Source organism: Elephantulus edwardii, unplaced genomic scaffold (genome assembly GCF_000299155.1).
Source record: "Elephantulus edwardii isolate Elephantulus edwardi_28Jun2011 unplaced genomic scaffold, EleEdw1.0 scaffold00111, whole genome shotgun sequence".
In the NCBI taxonomy this organism is placed as follows: Eukaryota; Metazoa; Chordata; class Mammalia; order Macroscelidea; family Macroscelididae; genus Elephantulus; species Elephantulus edwardii.
In genome coordinates this window covers 9,469,496-9,477,913 of record NW_006399861.1, presented here as the reverse complement: position 1 = coordinate 9,477,913, position 8,418 = coordinate 9,469,496, and the positions used below count along the sequence as shown (strand labels likewise).

General features: G+C 39.1%; 1 pseudogene; it reads right to left on the bottom strand.

Moving 5' to 3' along the window:
* Positions 1-430: 430 nt before the first annotated feature.
* LOC102875957 overlaps positions 431-8,418 on the bottom strand; it is a 15,375-nt pseudogene continuing 7,387 nt past the window's right edge.

Genomic DNA, 8,418 nt, shown 5'->3' with positions numbered 1-8,418 from the left:
CCCCGGCATATTTAGTTTGATGAAATAACAGGTCTTCTACTCTTGGCAACTTCATAGATTTTGCCACAGATTACAAAGTGACTGAATGGTTTGTGGTCATGAAATTATCCATATCACAAATATATGGCTATCTTTTAATTATTCAAGAAAAGCAAGCCTTTGGTAACTCTAGTTATTGTATGCTACAATACAGAACAATTTACCAACAACCATTCCTGTACTAACTACAACATGGCCAGATGTTATTACTCTAACGTTTTGATGTTTTCCTGTTTCTTAAAGTTCCATTTGATTTTCTACTGCCTTTGATATCAGCAGGGAAATCTACAGAAATGCTTTTCCTCGAAGACTTTTCACATAGTTCTCATTCTTGTCATCTGATATAAAAATAAACTTTCCAGCAAATAAAATTCCTGGAAATAGGAATCAGTCAAGGTTGCTTGATGACTACCACACAGGCCCCCGCTCTTCCAATATTCAAAGAAGCCATCTGTGTCCACTCAATAGTTTGTGGATCATATGATTTCATTGTGCTGAGTTGTGTCTGCCCATCATAGCCACCAATATCATATAATCTGTCACCAAGGAGACAGATCCCAACAGCATCTCTAGGCATACTCAGAGGAGCCACCATGGCCTATGTGTCTGTTTTGGGATCATACCTCTCTACATAATCTAGTAGCCGTGAACAGTGATTTGAAGCTGGTGCATCCTGACCTCCGACTACATAAAGAAATTTGTCACAAGTAGCCACTCCAACACCTCCTCTCCACTTGCACATTAGAGCACACATATTCCACTTGCTTATATGGGGGTCATAGTATTCCATTGAACTCAAACAGGAACTTCCATCACGACCTCCAACTGAATATAACTTGCCATTTAATGCTGCTACACCAACTGTCAATTGAAATATGTCAATTGCTTGGCTCCACGATCAACACTCTTGGCACCAGCAGCCAGGAAATTAAAAGATGTATTGAGATGGGAATGTCTGCTATTAGGGATTGCTCTAAGGTACTGAAGAGCAATGGTGTCTCTTTGGAGACTAAAGTGCATCTGATACAGATCATGGTCTTTGCAATCACATGTTATGAGTCAGAGTTGGACAATGACTAGGGAGTATAGACGCTTTGAGCTTTGGTGTTGCAGAAGAGTACTGAGGGTACCATGGACTGCTAAGAAAACAAACAGATTCATCTTGGAGAGGGTTAAACCGGGCTGCACCTTGGCGGCAAGGATTCTGAGGCTTCATCTGACATACTTTGGTCATGTTGTAAGGAAAGACTGGTCCTTGGAGAGGGACATCGTGCTTGGGAGGGTGGAAGGCAGGCGCAGGAGGTGAAGGCCCTCTAGGAGATGGATTGATTTGGTGACTGGGGTAATCAGGATGAGTGTGTCGGAGACAATGAAATTGGCACAGGACAGAACAGAGTTTAGGGCTGATGTACATAGGGTCACTATGAGTCACAAGCGACTCGACAGAACATAACAACAGCAACAACAACAACTGTGCTGCAAGCAATAGACATACTGGCTACAAATGTCCACTGCTGACTCTAAGGATCTCACTTCTCCACTGTGTTCAGATAGCTTCAACCATCATGGCCTCCCACAGAATAAATAGGGCCTTCAAGTACTGTTACACTTAAACCATGCCTGTGTGTTGACATTGAGGGTAAGACTGTCCAAGTCTTGGTTTTTGGATTGTAACATTCAACAGTGTTTAAAGTCTTTAAACTGTTTTGACCTCCAATTACAAAGAGTTTGTCATCAATGACAGCCATGCCAAACTGCAACCTCCTGCCATTCATAATTCCTGCCTGGATCCACAAATTTGTTCTGAGGTCCTATTTCTCTATAGTTGTGGCTCCTTTATTGTTATCCATTCTTCCTACAGCATACAGAGTTCTAACTGTTGATTTTCTAGGTTTAGTTCTTGGACTTTGCATTAAAGTTCTTCTTTCTGGAAACAGATGGTATTTCATTGCTTCTAGAATCAGTTTTTGACATTCCAAATCATTCTTAAATAATGCATGGTTCTCTAGGTCAACCAATATCTGGGTGAGGGTCTTCCATTCTCATCCATCTGTCTTTCCACAAATGATGTCCTTCTCCAAGGAACAGCATCTTCTACCAACATGCCCAGAGTGTGAGATGAAACTTTATCATCTTTGTGTCTCTTCAGGATTATTTTTAAACTTAAGTGGTGTAGACTGAAGATAATATTTTGGTTCTTGTGGAGTTGTTTTAAGTTTATTCAGAATTAATTTGAACTAGTTGTTATGTGCATAGAATTGTTCTCTATCCATAGTGACCCATAGCACAATAGGGCCCTATGCTGAGCCAATCTCACTGTCTCTGACACACCTACCTCCATTGCGACAGTCACTGTGTAAATCCATCTCATCCAGGGTCTTCCTCTCTTGCACTGTCTCTTCACTCTTCCAAGCATGTTGTTCTTCTGCAAGGACTGGTCCCTCCTGGCAACATGTCCAAAGTATGTCAGATGGAACTTCAAAATCCTTGTTTCCAAGGAGCAAGTTGGTTTCTTCCCCTCTAGGACAAACTTGTTTGATCTTTTGGCAGTCCATAGTATGTTCAATCTGTCATCCTTAGTCATTGCCCAGGTCTCTTGATGTGTAGCAAGTGATTGCAAAGACCATGGCCTCAGTCTGGGACACCTTAGTCTCTGGAGAGGTTCCTAACAACAGATACTCCAAATGCAATACATCTTTTTTTAAAAAATTGTTTTATGTTGGTTTTCACAAAAAAGTCATAAGCATTGTGTTTCAAACTTTCCTTCACTCACATTGTGTTTCATACAATCATTCCCATATATTGTGCTTTGTAAAATTAATTCCCACTGAATTATGACCACCATTACACTATCTTTTCAGGTCCCCAAAGGATCTTTTGAATTCCTGGTGACTGGTGCCAAGAGTGTTGATTGTAGAGCCAAGCAAGCTGAAATTAGCAATCTCAATCTTTTCTCCAGCTATCATGGTGCTGTCAATTGGCCCAGTGGTGAGAACCTTTGTCTTCTTGATGTTGAGTTTCAATCTCTATTCAATCTCTCTCTCTCTCTCCATATATATATATATATATTCCTTGACCATTTGCAGCAAATATTTCAAATCCTCCTCAGTTTAAGCAAGGTTGTGTCATCTGCATAACACAGGTTGTTGTTGAGTCTTTCTCCAATACTGATGCCACATTCCTCCTCATAAAGTTCAGCTTCCCAAATGAATGGTTCTGCACATAGGTTGAAAAGATACAGAGATACGGAGACAGGACATATCCTGGACACACTCTTTTCCTGATTTTGAACCTGGTTTTCCCTGATTTTGAATTCAGTTTTTCGTTGCTCTTTTCTGATGACTGCTTCTGGATCCAGGTTTGGGTTTCACATGAACACAGTCAAGTGTTCTGGGATTCCCATTCTCCTCAAGGTTAGCCACAATTTGTTGTGATACACACAGTCAAATACCTTTGTATAGTCAATGAAACACAGATAAACACTCCTCTGATACTCTCTGCTTTTAGCCTAGATCTATCTTACATTGGCCATGATGTCCCTAGGCCCACAGCCTCTTCTAAACCCAGTTTGTAGTTCTAGTAGTTATCTGGTTTTTTGTTTTTCCCCCATTAGGAATCTATTTACTGTACCTGGGACCCAAACCCCAGAAGCACCATTAGGTGACCAGCGGGGATAGCAGCTGTATGAGTCTGCAGAGTCCCTCCCCGTCACCTCACACAGACAGGTGGCAGGCAGTTCTTGATTTGGCACTGCTCCCACTGCTATACCCCATGATGCAGGGAACCACATGGAATCTGCAATCTAGGGCATCTTCAGAGTGGGGCAGTAGTTATCTGCTGACGTACTGTTCTACTCATGTTTTGATAATCTTCAGCAGGATTTGGCTTGCGTGTGGTATTAGTGTTATTGTTCGATAATATCTGCACTTTTTTTAAATGAAGATAAATATGGATCCCTTCCAGTCAGTTGGCCAGGTAGTTGTCTTCCAGATTTCTTGGCACAACCTGGTGAGCACATCCAGGGCTGCATCTGTTTGTTGAATTATGTCAATTGTTATTCCATCAATTCCTGGGATTTTATTTTTCCCCCAAATCCTTTAGAGCAGATTAAACTTCCTCCTTCATCATTACTGACCCTTGATCATATGCTGTTTCATGAAATTCTTCTGTATCAGTCAAATCTTTTTGGTACAGTGACTCTGTGTACTTCTTCCATCTTCTTTTGATGCTTCCCGGGTCATCCAATATTCTGCCTATAGCATCCTTAAGTTTTGCAAATAGAGGCTTGAATTTGTTCTTCAGTTCCTTCCTTCAGCTTAAGAAATGCCAAGTGCAATACGACAAATTATATTGCAGCATATTTCCTCAGAAACCTACTACTTTATCAAAAGTCAAGCTTCATATCAGGGACAATTAATGCAAAAGAAATCAAATCAAATTAAAAATTAAACTTTCAACTTTCATACAAAATGGAAAATCTGAAATACTATGATGGGCCATAAATTGAATGAATAAAGTTATAAGGCATGAACTATCACTCAATATAAAACTACATTATACATAGTCCATGACAGTATAATTTACGTAATTGCAAATTTGTATCTTCACAACATGGAAATGAAAAATAAGAAATTGTAATATTTTTACTTTACAGAAAAAAAAAATAGTACCATTGCAGGAAGAAATTAAAGCTGCTTAATGTTAACATTTAAAATACAGGCACAGGGGATAGATAGTTTAGAAAAATGCAATCCATTTAATGTTTGTATTTATTTATTTCTTTTGCAACCACCCTACCATGTTTTATGACATCAATTTCCAAGTTAAGATAAATATTTTAAAGACAAATTGTGCTATTAGTCTCTGGTTACTCATTCAGTAAGAAAATGAATGCGAACAAATAAACTCTAAATACAGAAATAAAAAAAGAGAAATGTCAAGTGAGTTGGTCCCTTTCCATTTTCTGACTCCAGCTCTTTGCACATTCTGTAATAAAACTTAGCTTTGTCTTTCAGAGCTGCCCTTTGAAATCTTTCTATTGAAAGCTCCTTAATTTTTCATTTTCTTCCCATTGCTTTGGCTTCTTGGATCTCTAATTACAATTTTTTAAAAACACAGAAAATAGTTTCTCACTACAGGGGACCAATTGACAGCATCTTGATTGATGGAGAAGAGACTGGCATTGTTAATTTAATCTTGCCCTGATCCACAATCAACATTTTTGGCACCAGCAGTCAAAAAAATCAAAAGATTAGTTACATTGGGAAATTGTGCTGTCAGGGACCTCTCCAGAGTCCTGAAGAGCAACAATGTCAGTCTAGAGACTAAAGTGCACCTGATCCAGGCCACAGTCTTCACAATTACTTGCTATGCATCAGAGAGCTGGACAATGAATAAGGATGACAGAATAAGAATCTATGCCTTTGAGTTATTGTTCTGGAGAAGAGTACTGAACACTGCCATGAGAACAACAGGTCTGTCCTGTACAGGGTGAAACCAAGTTGCTCCTTGGAGGCAAGGAAGGCTCCGTTTGACATACTTTGGGCATGTTTCCAGGAAGGAGCATTCCTTGGAGAAAAATATCATGCTTGGACCAGTGGAGGGTCAGTGCAGGAGAGGAAGACCCTGGATGAGACAGATTGACACAGAAACTGTAGTAATAATGGGGGCAAGTGTGTCAGAGACAGTGAGTTCAAGATAGTGCAAGGTTCAGAGTTATTGTTCATAGGGTCGCTATGAGTTGTAGTGGACTCAATGACACACAACAACAACAAATCTTTGAAAAGAACTTCACACTTGCAACAGTAGAGAGTTCACCCAGGAAAGGAAGACCTTCAGTGAGAAAAATTAACATATGGATTGCAACAATGGGCTTAAGAATAGAAAAAAAATGTGAGGATGGTGCAGGATTAGACACAGTTTAGGCCTGTTGTACATGAGTCAGAACATGGGACAAAGATGGGCAATTTCCTCTCACACAATTTATAGTGTCTGAAAGCCTCCTGGAGGATCAGTTATGAGTAGATTTCAACTCACCAGCAATGAATTTCAGTTGGGTTTGATGACTCAGAGTGAACCTGATGGCACTGAACAACAATAACAAGACAGCTAAAGGAAGGCACTACACATAAGAAAAGATGCTAACCACAGAGATGAAAATAAAAAAATCACAAGAAATACTATATCACTCCCACTTGGATGGCTAAAACTTTTAAAAATGTAGTAAACATAAAAATATACATTTTTTCCAGGAAAAACATCCATGGCAGAATTTATTACAACACATTGTTTTAAAAATATACATTTTTATTAGATTATGGAGAAATTGGAAGACTGCTGGTGGGAAGGTGAAATGATACAACCATTCTGGAAAACAGTGTAGTGATTCCTCAAAAAAACTAAAAATAGAACCTATAACTTAGTAATTGCCCACTTAGGTTCGTACCTAAAGACTTGAAAGTATAAGCACAGAAACTGTGTACTTGTATATGTTCATGGCAACACTATTTACAATAGCCCAAAGGTAGAAACAACTTAAATGTCTGACAGAAGTATGGATAAACAAAATCTGATACATAACTATAATAACCATGGGCTTTTGGGGTTTCAGCACAGATTCTTACCACTGGGCCACCAGTGTTCCCTACTGAGATAATAGGAGAAAATAAGTCTTTTTTGTTTGTTTGTTTTAACAAACAAATTTATTCTTTTACAGTTTGGGAGGCTGTAAGTTTAAATTCAGGGTGCCAGCTCTAGGGGAAAGCCCTCTCTCTAGGTCAGTGCTAGGGAAATATACATGTTTCCTCCACCACCTATATGCTTGGCATTCCTTGTAGATTTCCATCTATCTTGGCCTTTTTTGGTGTGAAGACTCTTCCTAATCCAGAGTCTAAAAGGCTGCAGTCCACTCCTAGGAGTTCTTTCTTAGAAAATAAGTCTTAATACATGCTACAGTATGTACATAATGCTGAATGAAATAAAGTCTATCAAAAAGGAACAAATATCATATGACTTGACTGCTCTTCAATAAAAATCAAGAAAAAGCAAATGTAGAGACCAAAGATTGTTAGCATTTGCCAGAGATAAGATCTTCACATTGTACCCTTGCTATGTGGAGGATTATTGGTTATAGAGTACTGACCTCCGGTTTACCAATTCATTGTTGTTGTTGATGTTAGGTATAGTCAAGCAGTCCTATGAACAAAAGATCTGAACCTCTTCCTATACTGTCCCATCCTCATCATCTCTGACACACTTGAACCCATTTCTGCACTGTATTGATCCATCTGGTTGAGGGTCCTCTTTCAACAATCCTCTACATTTCCAAGCATGATGTTCCTCTCCAAGAAACAGCCTTTCCTAGCAACAGACCCAATGTATGTGAGATGAAGCTTTGTCAGTTTTTACTCTAAAGAACACTTTAGCTTCACTTTTCCCCAGGTACATCTATTTCTTTTGTGAACAAATATTTTTTGTTTTATGAACAAACAAAAAAATTGATCTTTTCCAGTCAGTTGGCCAGCTGGCTGTCCTCCAGATTTCTTGGCACAACTTAGTGAGCACATCCAGGTCAGCGTTTGTTGAAATAAATCAATTGGTATGCTATCAACTCCTGGAGCCTTGTTTTTGCCAATTCCTTCAGAGCCACCTTGAACTGCTTCCTTATTCACCATAGGCTCTTGCTCATATGTTATTTCATGAAATTCTTCTGTGTCAGCAAATTCCTTCTGATACAGTGACTCTGTGTACTCTTTCCATCTTCTTTTGATACTTCCTGGAACATTTAACATTCTACGCAAAGTATTCTTAAGTATTGCTACCATGGCTTGAATTTGTTTTCAACTCCTTCAGCTTGAGAAACACTAAGCAAGTTCGGCCCTTTTGATTTTCTGGCTCCAGCTCTCTGCACATTTCATTATAGTATCTTGCATTGTCGTCTCGAGCTGCCTTTTGAAATTTTCTGTTCAGCTCTTTGATTTCTTGGTTTTTTCTTTTAGCTTTGACTTCCCAGCACTCTAATGCAATACTCAGAGTCTCATCTGACATCCATCTTGGTCTTTTCTTCTTCTTCAGCCTTTGTAATGATCTTTTGCATTCTTCATGGACGATTTTCTTGATATACTCCCAGAGCCCATTTGGTCTATGCTCATTGGTGCTCAAGGCCACAAACATGTTCCCAAGATGGTTTTGAAATTCGAATGGGACAGACTTAAGGTCAAATTTTGGTTCCTGTGGACTTGATTTAATTTTCCTCAACTTCAGCTTGAACCTGTATATGAGTAGTTGATTCTTACCACTGGGCCAACTGGCAGCATCAGTATGGATGGTGAAGAGATTGAGATAGTTAATAGTTTTAGTTTACTTGGCTCCACAGTCAAC